Here is a 15,772-nt window from a genome sequence, read left to right as displayed (position 1 = left end):
GGGTAAGTTATTATTACACCTCTTTCAGACTCACAATGTGCTTTGCAAATCTTAAAGTGATATCTAGATAAATCCTTGCTGTAATTATATACTACTGAAAAGTATATTGGTTGTATTCCCACTAATTTATCTGTTTCTAATTTCTGGCCCATTTGATCATGCTAACTATTTTGGTATTAGGATTGGATGGAGTCCTGGATTTAGAGTTAGGAATGGATTCAAATTTCAAGTCAAATACTGAAAAATACCTGGGCAAGTTACAACCTCTCTGTGACTCATTTCCTTCTTCTGCAAAATGGGGGAGTTGGACCTAGTGACTTTTAAGGTCCTTTCTAGTTCTAAACCTATATCATGAGCTTTCTTTCCAGAGTTTTCAGTAGCTATGCTTGCTGGAGAGAAAGGGGCTGCAGTGTCTGTAGCCTTTTAAGTCCTATCCCTACAAGTGTTGATTTCCTTCCATAACAGTGGATAAAAGGGTGGAACTGGGGGTAGGGCTGAAGTTCTGGGGGCTGCTACTTTTTCTAGGACTCTTGGACACAGGGGTTGTGGTCTTTCTCCAGTTGGGTCCAAGGGGAAGTGGTGGTAGGGAAGTTGGTGGTGGTGGTAGATTGTCCCATCTGGAATATGCTTAATTCTTCTCACCCTGAGGGAAAGTTGCTGCTTCAACTATCGTACTTACCTTCCCCAACAGTAACACTTAAGTAGTCACTGGGGATGAGGGGGTAGGGTTATACCTACTTTTACTCCATAGGGCTCTTCCTTTGAATGATCCCTGTAGGTTTTGGATTCTGAGGACCACCCTTATCCCAGGGACTCTTTTATTTAACAGCCCATGGGTGACAGTTGGTTGACAGTTGATGTGAGCAGGGAAGGGGTTAGATGAACTTTTTCTTCATAAGGATTGGGTCAGTTCCTCCTTTAATGCCTAAGGGTAGAGAAAGTTGTTAATAGGTATTCTGGAAGAAGAGCTAAGGTGCCCCAAATATTCTCATTTCTATTCCTAAAGCTCTTGAACACAGAGTCTGCTGACAGTTGTTCGGTTGTTCTGGAACATTCTGATTCCTGCTAATCTTCAGAATGGCTAAACAGGTCAGTTAAGGGATTTTGCCTGCCCCAGTTGTGTCGGTTGATCACCTGTTATTGGAAGTGGTGGCTGGGATGAATAGTTCTTACTTCTGCATAATGGTTACTAATAATATTTGTACTTATAATGCAAAAAGAAAAATGTGGAAATTATTTTGTATGTATTAAGCAATACATTTCATATTTCTGTGTGTTAATTATAATTTTAGATTCCAAATGAATGGAAAATAGGAATGAAGTAGGTAAGAGGAATGAAAGGTAAGAGTAAATTTGGGTTGGATTACTATAACTTGAGGGAAAAAATAGAGTAAGTAGTAATTGAAATGGGAAGGAATGAATCCAGAACTGAAGAATGATTGATCTTATTTTTTGGATGCCTACTGTGAGTGATCTACTATGGTAAACTTGAGATAGGGGATATACAAAAAGAGGAGACCCAGTACTCAAACATAAGGAATTTAAAGTGGGTCTACAGGGAGCCTAACAGTAACACCTATCTCCTAAAAAAGAAAAAAGTATCATCCATTATAGGCAATAAATAGTGATATAAATGTGTTTTTGTTTTTGGACTACAATGTTTGGGGAAGGCCTCCCAAAGGACTAACTTGGATTGGACTCTCCATAATTTCTTTTAGAAGAGGGGCCTTTTCTCATGCATTTCTTCTTTTCTTCTGGTACTAGAACTCAGGTCCATTCTACAATAATATGTAACCACTTGAAGTAGAATAAAATGATTTTAAATTAATTTGAAAATTTAAATTAAATGTAATTTGTTTTTCTGGTTTCTAGTTGCCCCCTAAAGTTCACTTTTAAACTAAAATTCATCATTTACTTTTTGAAAATGTTTCATAAAACTTTAAAAATATGGAGTGGCAAGGAGGTACAGTAGATAGAGCACTGGCCCTGGAGTCAGGGGTAAGTGAGTTCAAATCAGGCCTCAGACACTTAATAATTACCTAGCTGTGTGGCCTTGGACAAGCCTCTTAACCCCATTGCCTTGAAAAACAAGCTCAAAAAAATTTAAAAAATACAATTGAACTATCAGAAATGACCATTTTCCAATATCTGTTTCTCCTAAATAAACTCCTGCATCTTGTTTTAGTTTCAACTGAAATATGCAGTTAATTTAGCTAAGAGATAATTAGGTGAAAATAATCTACTGAATGAAAATAAGATATTGTGAAAAATTGTGAGAGAATAGTAGGGGTTTGGGAAGGCCTTGTAGTCACATTTTGAATATTTTAAATTTCTACCATTTCAAACAAATCTCAGAATATTCTACATTTAAAAAAAATGGAGAGGAGCTTCAAGGTTACCAGTTTATCTATTTCACTTAATAGTTGAGGAAATTCAGGCCCCAAAGTAATTAACTTGTCCAAAGATAGCTTCAACAGAGAAGAAATGCAGAAATACAGAACTTCCATTTTTATCTTCAGGCCTCTGATCCTGAAGGCAGGAAGACCTAAGTCCAAATACAATCTCCAACATTTAACTACCTGTGTGATTCTTGGCAAGTCACTTAACCTCCTCCATTTGTCTTACACTACTGGAGAAGGAAATGGAAAACCACTCCAGTATTTGTCAAGTAAGCCTCAAAGATAACACTGCCATGCTAGGGTCTACTGGGTACAAAAATCAGGTACAAATAAATAACATTATTATTGCTATTGCTACTTATGTACTATATTGATATTTTCAAAAACAAAACCTTACATAAGCTACCCAGGCTATCCCAATTACAGTTCTGAAAGGTAAGTGCTATTATTAGGCCCATTTTATGAATGAGGTTTCATTAATTTCCCAGGGTCACAATGCAAAATGCATGTGTAATGGAAGATTCAAACTCAGGTTTCCCTAATTGCAAATGCAGTACCTGACTATCTGCCAGCTTTTAAACTTGGTTCTCAAAAAGATTATCTTTTATTTAAATGATTTAGGTGACAATCATCTGAGCAATGTAATAGTTTGACAGACAATCTTTAGGTAAGGTACAATATAAAATGCTTTCTATACTACATGCCATCATTTACCTGCACTCTAGTCATGTATTGTGGCTTCTAGAACACTCTTTGAGAACCACTCAGTTGTCTCTGATTGATTAACCAGGCAACTGAGTTTAGGATTAGAAAGCTAGAATGTCGAAAAGTAAATACTGATGGATGAGGATTTGGATTTGGATACAGAGGATGCAATTCATTGGTCAGTATGCTTATCGTTACCAAGACACTGTGAAGTTGCCCTGTCTGATCACACTTTGCTGAATGAACAGTGTTTTATTTGAACAAATCCAACTTTGTGTTAAACTGCAATTAGATAGGAAAATAATGCCTTGGTCCAGATAGATCATGAGTGGAAGTTTTAGTAGAGGACATTAGAGGCCCTTGCTTTATAAGTGAAAATAATAAGCTTCGGAGAGGATACTCAGCTAGCCAGTGTGAGACTTGGGCTCCTGGCTCCTAACACAGCGGACTTATCCATTTTGGTTTTTGGCAGTGACAGTTGTCTCTTAGCAAAATATTGTTAGGACATGTTTCGCGTTTCACTCACTGAATTATTCTAACTCTAATAACTAATAAGTGATTTTTCAAAAAAGGAAAGAAGAGGCTTATAAGGGTAAAAGGTCAAAAGGAGATTTTCATTATACTGATGACAAAATTCGTAATGAAAATAAAGCATTTCTACCTGCTTGGTTTTTTGACTATTTTGGCACCTGTACATCCATGCCACCTTTCCTCTTTTGTCCTAAAATCCCCAGAAATAGAATGATTCTTAGATGTTCACACTGTCCTCAAATGGGCCATGGCATAGTGGACAAAATCTTAGAAGATAAATCTGAAGATCTTTGATCAAATCACAACTCTATGCATTTCACTTTGGTCAAGTCATTTAACCTCCAGGTCTTGCCTTCCTTTTTACTAGAATGAGACAGTTCCAACAAGCTTTCCAGAATAGTAAGGTCAAGTAAACCCTTGTAATTGTAAATAGAATAAAATAATAACCAGGTACATAATAGACTCAGGTAATGAGATTAGAAAATGTTTAATATTTCCCATTCAGGCACTAAGCAAATCGTGCATTAATGAGTTTTAAAAAAGCTATGCCATTTACACTTGAACACACATACACTTCATTTTAACTTTCAGGCTTCTATATCATATATTTTTTTCTTAAGACTGCTCCAGGTCTTGGGCTTCATGTTGATATATAGTTTAATTTTATTTTACAAAAATCCTACATTGTGGATTAAAACCAATCTTGATTTCAATTTCAAATATTTCCAATAGACATCTGTAAAACAACAGAAAAAAAGAAAATAGAGATATTGTTATTACATCTAAGTTGACATTTATGGGTTCTATCATTATTTTGGATATCACGGTGACTGAATTATCACTTGGATTTATCTGGTTTGAAAAAAGCATATTACTACTTGGGGAATTCAAGCCTCCAACCCAGGCCTGTGAGCAGATATGTTCAAGTTGCCCTAGGAACTTGGAAGTGATGTCAATCTTGACAAAAATCATCACATTAGAAGGTTACTGTTTTCAAATTGTGAACCACAATACATAACACATCAAGATAAAACTCTGAATGCTGTCACATGTAATACTTGAAAAAAAATAACTCTATTTACTTACTCTAAACATGCATTGTATTAGGACTCAGTGGTCCTGAACACTAGCTAGCTGGGTATCCTCTCTGGAACTCATTTTCCTGACTTAAAAAATGAGGACATCCAACATTCCTACCAATACAAACTATTCATGATCTGACATAAAATCATTTTATTTCCATCACCACTTCAGTCTCCTTTAACATACTTTTGCCCTTCTATATAGACATGAAATTCATGAATTTTTGTTATGTGCTTATAAGTATCTTTCAATGATATGGTAGGAAATAATTCAGATTTTTTTGGATATTTTCCCCAAAACCAGAATGATTCCAGAAATAATTCTACATCAGACTGAGATTCCATAAGTTGCATTTGCTTGCTCATCTTTGGTTTTGCAAAATGTCTCGATCCAAGAAAGTACAGAACCAGTACAAGGAAATGGATTGGAGGTAAGTTTTCATCATGGCAAATTTATCAAGTAAATTTAAATGTCTTTCCATTCTAATCACTAAATGATATGTCTAATTAAAATCTAAACTGTGAGCATGAAAAATGAAAGGTTAATCTATATGATGGGTTGACATCACTATAAAAACAAGAATTGAGCAAAACATGGCAGTGTAGGGAAAAAGGAAAATTCTGAAGAGTGTGATATAGTTTGACCAAACTACAAGTACTGTTTCCTGTAGAAATTTAGGACATTTTTTGCATGAACTATAGCACTTTCTTGCATCTTTTTGATGCAAAATGCAATTGAGGAATTAAACTGCATACTTATAAAGATAAGCCAGAGCTTAATTTTAAATTCCTCAGGACTACAGTGTTGATACTTCATCACAGAACTCCAACTGACTCCATTATAACTTGGAACAGTAATGGGGATAGTTGAAGAACTGACATATTTTCCCAATATACTAGAATTTGACATTTCCCCCACATGGGATAGACGTTTTAAGGCATTGTGCCAGTTCAAAGAAAGCAGAGGATAGCAAGAATTGTTATAATATACCAAGCAATAAAAAATATAGACAGATTTTTTTCGCCATCATCAAGATCTTTACCATCATCAGTTAGGTACAATAGATAGAGTGATCAGTCTGAAATCAAGAAGAATTGAGTTAAAAATCTGTCCTCAGACATTAGCTGTATGACTCTGGACAAGTCACTTCACTTTTGCCAAGCCTAGTTTCCTCAGTTGTTAATATCACCTACCTCCTGGGTCATTGTGAGGATTAAATGAGGTATTTGTAAAGCATTTAATAGTTTTTGGATCATTATGTTCATAATTATTCCTTTTCTTAAAGAACCCCACTGAAGTCTCAAATTCATGAGAATTCTCATTCCATTCCATTTTCACTTATAGGCAATTAGACTGCTAAATTTTACCCTTATTTCATCCAAGTTCTCTAATTTTTAAAAGAAGAATTTGTTTAGAATTAATAATAATCATAATAATAGGGGCAGTGAGGTGGAGTTGTAGATAGAGCATTGGTCCTGGAGTCAAGAAGGCTTAAGTTCAAATCTAACCTCAGATACTTAATACTGACTTAGCTGTGTGACTTTGTCAAGTCACTTGACCCCACTGCCTTGCAAAAACAAACTAAAAATTGCTATCATTGTAGTGGAGATACCAAGACATCTAATATCACCAAGTCACCTCACTATGCCCCTCCAGGTTCTCTTCCAGTGTGATATAGTAGAAAGAATACTGGACTTGGAACGAAAAAATCTGGAATCAAATCTCACTTCAGATATTTAATAATTTTTGTGACAAAAAGCATGCCCTTCTCATCTACAAATGAAAACAATACCTGCAACTACCTACTTCAAAAGGTTGTTGTGCAGAAAATAACCTTACAAATTTTAATACAAATGAAATTCTTTGTCTACATTATACATCTATTGAATTATTCAATATTATTTCTTATCAGGTCTATGCTATTGAAAATCTGATTTCTGCTATAACATTTAAATGTTGAAATTCTTTAGGAACTTAAAAAAGGATTTTTGCCATTTTGCCCATTTTTCATTCTCAGCGATACATAGTTCTGCTTTGCTTTGCGTTTTTACTCTAATTTTTTTAGGCTTAGAACAATAGAAAGGTATCTCCTTTCAGTTTTTGAAAAAAAAATCTTAGGTTTATTTTGGAGAACCTTTGATTTTGTCTATGGCTATTCCCTCTTGTCTATGGCTATTCCCCAGGGTAAATATCCTTCACACTTTTCTATCCAGTGAAATATTTGTTAATGTTTTCTATACAAATTCTCTATAGAAAATTGACATCTGATTAGAAAGGTCTTACTCTTAATCTTTTAACATCCTTGAGATAGCATTATATACTATCTAGATTGTCAATCTGTTCCCTCTTATTCTCAATGCATGACAGACACATTTCCCTTTTCCAGTCTTCAGATTCCTTTTTCTTTAACCCAGTTCCTCATGGGCAAATCTTCACTGATAGTGTGTTGCAACCTTACTCCCTCCTACAAACCCCAACCATTTTACACTGAAATTTGGATTCTTTGATTCTTCTGAGATTATAGTTTTAATTTTCTAAATTCTGATATATATATATATATATATATACATATATATATGTGTGTGTGTGTGTATTGTATACTATATATATATATATACTATATATATATATATATATATATATATACATATATTGGATACTCATTCAAAAAAAGCAATTTGAGTTCAAATGAAGAGAAAAATAATCCATATGTACACAAAGTTAATAGGAGATCCAATTATTAAGGCAAAGATTAGGGTGTTCATCAACTGAGGAATGACTGAATAAAGTATGATAAGTGAATATAATGGGATATTACCATATTTCCACATGTATAAAACACACCTTAATTTTAAGAGCCACAATTTGACAAAAATTACATTAAATTATTGAACACATTTTACTCATCATAAAATTTATACTATTCATCACTGTCAAAATTCCCATCTATTAGCTTGTCCTCATCTGTGTTCGATGACAAATCACTGTCTTAGGAGAGGTTCTGAATGCTCTCCTGCCTGTGCTCTGGTCTGTTGCTGACCACAAGCAATCCCTAGGCAATTCCCTGGTGTCTGGATGCATGCTTAGTCCATTCCATTCTATGAACCTGAAGCACTAATTGAGTCCTCCTTTGAAATCAGTCAATTCTTTTATCTTCAGCAATTCTTCTTGCCTCCTGTCCATCTTTGTGGACACAGGAATTCCAATGGCCCTTTGCTCTTCCACTCATTGCTTCAATCCCCTCTCGAACACAGTTCATTTGACTGACTAGCCTCTCACAGCCTTCTTCTGCCATGGAATGTTCAGGAGGGTTTCTTCTTCCCATAGCCAGTCTTGGATTTCCCTGTTGAAGGAGGACCAAACTGACATTCAGCAGCATGATTTCCCTTAACTTTTTTAAACTGGATCACATATAATTTGAATTCAGCATTGTAGGAAAATGTTTTCTGAGCCATCTCTGGGCAAGAACATGGCAAAACTTAACCTAATATGCCACGAACAAATATGAAACAATGAGCACAAAGACAAAAGAGAGAAAAAGGAGGAAATGCAAATAAAAAAATCTATAACCACAATTTAAGATTCTCCCAGTTTATATTCCCCAATTTTTTCAGAAAATTATGCATCTCATACTTGAGGAATTATGGTATACCCTAAGAAATGACAAAAAGTGTTGTTTCAGAGAAACCTAGAAAGATTTGAATAAACTGATATAGAATGAACTGATCAGAAATAGAACTATTAAAAATAACACTATAAAGAAAAACTTTGAAAAACTTTAAAATATTGATCAATGTAATGACAAACCAATACTCCAAAGGAACAACAGATAATGAAGTCTGCTACCCACCCAACAAATTTGGTAGACTCAAGATAAAGAATAAGGCATACCTTTTCAGTTACAACTATTATGGAAATCTGTTTGTTTGACTATGCGTATTTATTACAAGGTTTGGTCTGGGTTTTTTTTTAACTTGGGAAAAAGGGATTAGTGGAAGTTTGATAATTAAGGATATGAAGAAAAATGATAGGAAGAGTATCATTGGGTTGCTTTTATATGCAGAGAAGAAGGCTAGAAATAGTCACCAATAGGATAGTTTTGAAGGTTGAATTTATATATACTTAAAATGATACATAATAGAGATTCACAGTTCTGTGTATAATCCCTTTTTGGTCTGTTAATGTATTTGGAAATGATCATTTTATTTGGTGATAAATTCAGAATTTTTTTTAAATTTTTTTAAAAATTTTCAAATAAATAGGGTGTCTAGAATGTATCTGGTGCTTACTAAGTGTTTATGAGTTGACTGAAAGTCCCGGGCTGCTCCTAAATGCAACAGAGGCTCTTCCTATCCTCCTAGTCAATCTGGAATGACCCATCTGTAGTGTCCGTCCAAAATATGCTAGAAATAGCTCATTGTTTAATAGAACTATTGGCCATTCATTGTAGTTTTCCAGGGCTTTTAAAGTTAAGAGTTCATTCATTTTCACTAAAAATCCAACCCAAATCACTTAAGTCTAGAACCTAGAGGGACCTGGATCATTCGTTCTATGGCTTGCTTCCTTCATCATTTCTTATATGCAAAATTATTCAATTACATTCCTTTGTCACAGTTAATTCAACCACTACATTTTAAAAGGGCATCTATTTTGCTTTTGATTTTTTACCAGGATTTCACAGAAAGTACTGCCATGAATATAAAATGGCACCCCTTCTGCTTTGCTTTGAAAGACTTTGAAATGGGGCAGCTAGGTGGTACAGTGAATAGAGAGAGCATCGACCCTAGAACCAAAAGGACCCCAGTTCAATTCTGACCTCAGACACTTCCTAATTACTTAGCTGTGTGACCTTAGGCAAGTCACTTAACCCCACTGTCTTCACAAAAAAAAAACCCTAAAAAAAGACTTAGAAACATTGATCAATATAATGACAACCCAATACTCCAGAGGAACAATGATAAAAAAAAAAGTCTTTCATAATCCAATCTCCTCTTCTTATTTGATTACATAATATTTTCCTTCACACACCCTAAATTTCAGTTGTGCTGATCTACTTTTCCACAACATTTTCTTTAATAGAATAAAATTTGAGGTTAAAAAATGCTTAAAATGCTATTTTAATTATTTAGGAAGTAAAAAAAAAGTCTTTAAGACTCTGTTTCTTGGGTCGGCCTGGTGGCTGGTTGCATTCTTTCATTCTTACTGAATAATGCCTTCTACTAGGGGAATCTGACTTTAAGGTCTCATTCAGTTTCTAATCTATGAATTGAACTATAATATAATCTATAAAAACTACTTTTCTAAGTGCCTATTTTGGACATGCCATACAGATATCATAGAGTCTTCCCTGCATATGTGATACAGCCTTCTTTGCTCTTATTCATACCATCGACATATATAATCATCATTTTCCTTATATTTATCATGGCGTAAATCTGCCTTTTATCAAGTTTCTTCTTTTTTCCATATCAATTAGCAAACTGTTTGTGTAGTCATTATCCAGAGGAAATTCTGCAAAAAAAAGGGCCCCCCAGAGCCGCTAGTTGGCGTGGGGTGGCTAGGTGACATAGTGGATAAAGCACCATCCCTAGAGTCAGGAGTACTTGGGTTCAAATCCACTCTTAGACACTTAATAATTACCTAGCTGCGTGTCCTTGGACAAGCCACTTAACCCCCCTTGCCTTGCAAAAAAAAAACAAACAAGAAAAAGGGCCCACCATCTCCACTTATCGCAAGCTTTGAATAGACAAGCAAGCCAGCCTTTATGAAGCAGCAAAGCATCCTGAGGGAGGGAAGGAAGGTAGCATGTGCTAGGCAGGTCAAACTACCCAAACACCATAGCCATCCCAGTACCTACAATTCAAGAGCTCCAAGAATTACAATGACCTCCAAACCACTAATTCTGCTCCCTATCTCAATCCAGTTGCCATCATCGAAAGAAGGAACTTGTCCTCCCAGCAAACATCAACTGTCATCTGTCAACCATTGGAAAGCTGTCATCTCCCATTTCAGCCCAGCTCCCAACCACACTGCTATCTATGACTTTCTGTTAGAAAAATGAGCTTCTTGAAAGAAGACTCTGTCTAACCTTTCCCAATGATCATCATAGTAATTTAAACATTGCTGTTATCCAGTTATGTCTGATTCTTTGTGACCGCATTTAGAATTTTTTTTTGGAAAAAATAGTGAAATGCTTTGACATTCCTTCTCCAGATCATTTTACAGATGAGGAACTAAGGAAAACAGTTAAATGAATTACCCAGGATCACATATGCAGTAAAATGAGTTTAAAGCCAGATTTGAACTCATGAAAATGAGTTCAATAAACTACTTAATGATTCTTTTCTTTTACTGACCAAAACCCCATTTTTTTTTTTTTTAGGTTTTTGCAAGGCAAATGTGGTTAAGTGACTTGTGCAAGGCCACGCAGCTAGGTAATTATTAAGTGTCTGTCTGAGGTCGGATTTGGACTCAAGTACTCCTGACTCCAGGGCCGGTGCTCTATCCACTGCGCCACCTAACCACCCCTAAAACCCCATACTTCTGATTGGTCTTCACTTGACATCAAGTGAATTATATCAATAAAATCATGGAGCCCCTGGAGTAGTATTTTTTTCAATAATACTCTTGTAAAATTGTTTTAGTCCCTAAAGGCTTATCCTGTGGTTTAGTAAAATTTAATTTCTATATTGCATGAGGGAATTATTGAACTGAATGGGATCGATTTTGTTAGTATAATTGTATTGTAAGTACTGAAAGATACTTGGAAAGCAGGGGCAGCTAGGTGATCCAATGGATAGAGCACCAGCCCTGGAGTCAGGAGGCATTACGTTTAAACTTGGGTTCAGACGCTTTATACTTATTTAGCTGTATGACCTTTGGCAAGTTACTTAAACCCATGCCTTGCTAAAAAAAGATATTTGGGAAGTATCCTGTACACTCTAAATATGTTCTCCTATCGTTCTTTATCATGCAAAATTTGACATACATATACATAGATACTTACATTTATACATACAAACATAAATTTTGTGTATACCAAAATAAAAACAATTTTCAATTCTGCATCAATGAAGGGAATTTCAACATATTGATGTCAGAGATAGGACAAAAACAAAGCCAAACTTAATTTTTTTAGACCGTTTTACTGAATGAGGGATAAACTAATGTGTGAGTATCAACTCATAAGTGAAAAAAATGCGAGAATGTTGAGAGTGCCAGTGACCTTTTTTTTTAAGCTAGACAATGGGCTTAACTGGCTTCCCCAAGGCCACACAGACCTCTTTCATCTTATAAATGAAATAATGGAAGAGAGATTAATTTGATCCAATTATAAAACATAATTATAATTTTAAAAACCATAAAATAGATGATATTTTTGTAGTTTTTTAAATATATGCTAGAGGTTTATTTTTTTAAAAAACTGCCATTTTGTCTCAACTAAATGTGCATAAAGTTATATGACAACAGAAAAAGTTTTTTTCTTTTATTCATGAACTAGGATTATAATGTGAGTCTCCATTTAAATGATGAGATTAGAAAAAGATGGAGAAGGGCAACAGAAAATCAGAAGCAGAGTAGCTAGAACAAAAGAGAAAGTGTGGGCTAGGTTTATTTCTTAAAGCATTTCTGGCATGTCCTTTGATTATCTATAGCTTTTCTTAGTTTAACTGAAATCTTACCTTTTCTGTCCTTTTGCTATTTGGATCAAAGGAATTGATAACTGAATTTTGTCTTTTATACATTAAATATGTCTGAAATTCAGCAATTTCTTATTTTTTATTTTTATAGAACAGAAAATGGAAGGATGCAAGCAGGTAGACATTTGTGTCCAATCTGGGTGTTAAGCTTCTAAAGACCTAGATAGGTTAAAAGAATGGTAGCTAGGGAAGGACAACAGTTGTATCTCAATAATTGGAAGTAACAAAGACAGAGCAAGTAGTAGCAAAAATGAAAATGGACAAGTAGGCACTGGAGATTAATCAATCATATCTTTGTGAAATTCATGGATTGCAATGTACAGTACCAAACTTCATGGGGTAAGTGGGGCTGGGGGAGAGAGAAAGAAATGTTCCAAAGAAAGATGACATATTCCTGGTGCACCAAAACTTTAAACTCTGGAGCTGAAGGTCAAGATAGGGTGTAAGCAAAAAACACACCCATGACAAACACTAGCAATCCTAGCAATAAGTGGTAAGTTTTAAGAGTTATTTTAGCCATGATGACTGCCATGCATCTGAGTTATATCCCGAACATTATTAATGCTACATAATTTCTTATTTTTATTAAATTTCATTTTTAATTAAAAATATATTTTCTCTCTTTCCCATCTCCACCCCTCTTCCACTGAAAGAAAACGAAATTAAGCAAAACAAATTCTCATATTATCCTTTCCTCTCCCATTCCTCTCTATTTCCCATTAAATAAATTACTCATTCTATAGTCTTATATCTGTTGTTACCACTTTGTCAAAGATGGGGTGCATGTTTCATCATAAATCCTAGGAAATTATGATTGGTCATTACACTGACCATAATTCTCAAGACTTCGAAACACTGAAAGATTTTTTAACAACTTGTCAGTTTATAAATTATCCTTATTATATGAACCTCAGTTCGAATAAATTCATATAAATCTTCCCAAATTTCTCTAAAATTATCCCTTTCATCATTTTTATGATGCAGTAGTATTTAGTTAAGAAATCCCTATTTATTCAGCTATTTCCCCATTCATTAGAACCTTCCATATTTCCAGTTCATAATAGTAATAATGATAAGCATTTATGTGTTTCTTTAAAGTTTGAAAATCACCTTAGAAATATTATCTCATTTTTATCCTCACAACAACATTGGGTTTGTTGCTGAGTTCTTTCAATCATATCCAACCCTTTGTGTCCCCACTGGAATTTCCTTGACAAATATACTAAAGTTCCTTCTCCAGTTTATTTTGTACATGAGGAAACTGATATGTGCAGGGTGAAGTGACTTACCCAGATTCACACAGCTAGTAGATGTTTGAGGTCAGATTTGAATGATGCTTGAGCCGCATCTTTAAGAGAGATATTCTGTAATGTAGAGGTAAGGACAGAGTACATTACAGTAATGAAGAAGAACTCCAAGGCACAGAAACAGAATAAGGAGTGTTGGGTATGAAGAATAGAAGAGGTCAGGTTGGTTGAATAAAGTATAGGTAGTAATAAGCCAATGAGGTATGAATGGGTAGAGTCAAGGTTCTGAAGTGCTTAAAAGGATAAACAATATCTTAATGGCTTTGGAAGGGATTGACTTGAATACTCATATAACCAGCTCAACAGAAAATTATTGTGGGAGCAATGTGGTGGATGAAGTAGAAATGGAGAACTAAATTTGAGATAGAGTTAATAATTAGGAAATTATTGAACAAATTTAGGTGTGAGTTAATGAGGGGCTGAACCCAAGTGACAGAAAAGTAATTAGATGCAAGATTCATTTAAAGCCAGTATCTAGGGCAGCTAGGTGGTGCACAGGATGGAACACTTGCCCTAATGTCAAGAGGACAGGACCTAAGTTCAAATCCAACCTCAGACACTTAATAATTAACTTGGTGTGTGACCTTGGGCAAGTCACTTAACCCCATTGCCTTGAAAAAAAAATCACTGTCCTTAATCTTTTTTTGTATGTATCATGGACCTTTTGGACAGTCTTATGAAACTTATGAAACCCTTGTTAGCGTAAAATTTTTATCTATATCCATAATTTCTAGTTTCAGTTAGAGGTTATGAAAATAGAGCTATAAATTATTCCCACCCGAATTCCTAGTCCCCATAGAATCTAATGATAGACCCAATGGGTCCTGATTTCTAGGTTAAGAACTGATGCAGAGGTAGAAAAGACATGATTGTTCTAATGACAGGTGGGACAAGGGAAACGTTGAAAGCAATGCTAAGACTACACACTTGGATGTTTGGAAGAATTCTGGTGACTTTCAATAGGAACAGTAAACTTTAGAAGACAAGAAATGGATCCTGAGCTAAGCTTTGAAGGAAGTTTCTTATAAAAGAGGCAGAGTATGGGGGACTCTGGATGTGCAACAGTGTATGTACTCTCAGACTCAGATATGGTTATTTAGTCCTCACTGAGGCAAGAAATTATATCAACACCTTCCTCATCAGTTCACTAACCTATTCAACATAGTGGCTATTCCAGACCTTTTTTATGCCTCCTGGAACTTCCCTTCCACGTCAAATGACAACACATGTAATTATTATTTTAAAAGATCAAAAGCTTTTTTGAAAATTTCTTTTCAAGTTTAAATGAAAAGAAAATAGAAGCACCGCTTTTAAACTACCTATTCAAGGAGTTTAGAGAAGAGGCAGCTCAGCCAAGAAATGAATACCACACTTGACCTGGAGGTGGGAATCTTGTGTTTAAATCCAGCCTCAGACACTTACTAGCTCTGTACCCTTCTGACTCCAGTTTCCTTAACTGCAAAATGTGAATAATTCCACGCACCTATCAGAGTCCTTGTGAGGATGAAATGAGAATATGTAAAGCACTTAGAATAGGACGTGGAACATAATGGAGTTACATAGACTATTATAATTACTAGTTATTGGATGAGAGGAGCAAGGAAACATGGAACAAATGAAGGATTTTTGAGATAATGGAGATGTGGACATTTGTAAGCATGAGGGAAGCAACTATAAGACAAGGAAATGACTTACTGTTCACTAATTTAAGATTAGAGAATAGGCAATGAGAGAGGGAGCAATATGATGGAGAAGCTAAAATGGAATGGGGTCACATACATATTGAGGGAATTTGCCTTAGCAAAAAGGGTCAGAAGGGCTACATCAATGCAGGAGATAAACATGAAGGATGAGATTTTGGAAGATATGGGAGTGGTATGATATGAGATAAAAAGAGAAGAGGGGGCATTCAGCAATGTTTTCAGTGAAACAAGGAGCAAAGTTCGTATCTAAGAGGGTCAAGGGAAGTTTGAGAAGAGATAAAAAGGTTTGGAACAACCACTGTATTGTGAATTGATGAAGGAAATGTAAAATATTATCTTGCCTT

The 15,772-nt window shown here is 35.1% G+C and overlaps 1 protein-coding gene and 1 long non-coding RNA gene across 2 annotated transcripts in view; one reads left to right on the top strand and one right to left on the bottom strand.

The window, feature by feature from the left end:
* The window catches only part of LOC141505173 (uncharacterized), a 205,220-nt gene that overhangs the window by 45,446 nt on the left and 144,002 nt on the right, over positions 1-15,772 (bottom strand). The window lies entirely within an intron of this gene.
* LOC141520938 (uncharacterized) overlaps positions 649-15,772 on the top strand; it is a 36,903-nt gene continuing 21,779 nt past the window's right edge. The window contains exons 1-2 of the long non-coding RNA XR_012477802.1: positions 649-1,089; positions 1,293-5,148. This is a non-coding gene — a long non-coding RNA (uncharacterized LOC141520938). The remainder of the gene's footprint in view (positions 1,090-1,292; positions 5,149-15,772) is intronic.

The sequence above is a fragment of the Macrotis lagotis genome, chromosome 1 (assembly GCF_037893015.1).
Source record: "Macrotis lagotis isolate mMagLag1 chromosome 1, bilby.v1.9.chrom.fasta, whole genome shotgun sequence".
Lineage (NCBI taxonomy): Eukaryota > Metazoa > Chordata > Mammalia > Peramelemorphia > Peramelidae > Macrotis > Macrotis lagotis.
Note: the sequence above shows the minus strand (reverse complement) of the source record. Positions and strands in the feature narration are given on the sequence as shown.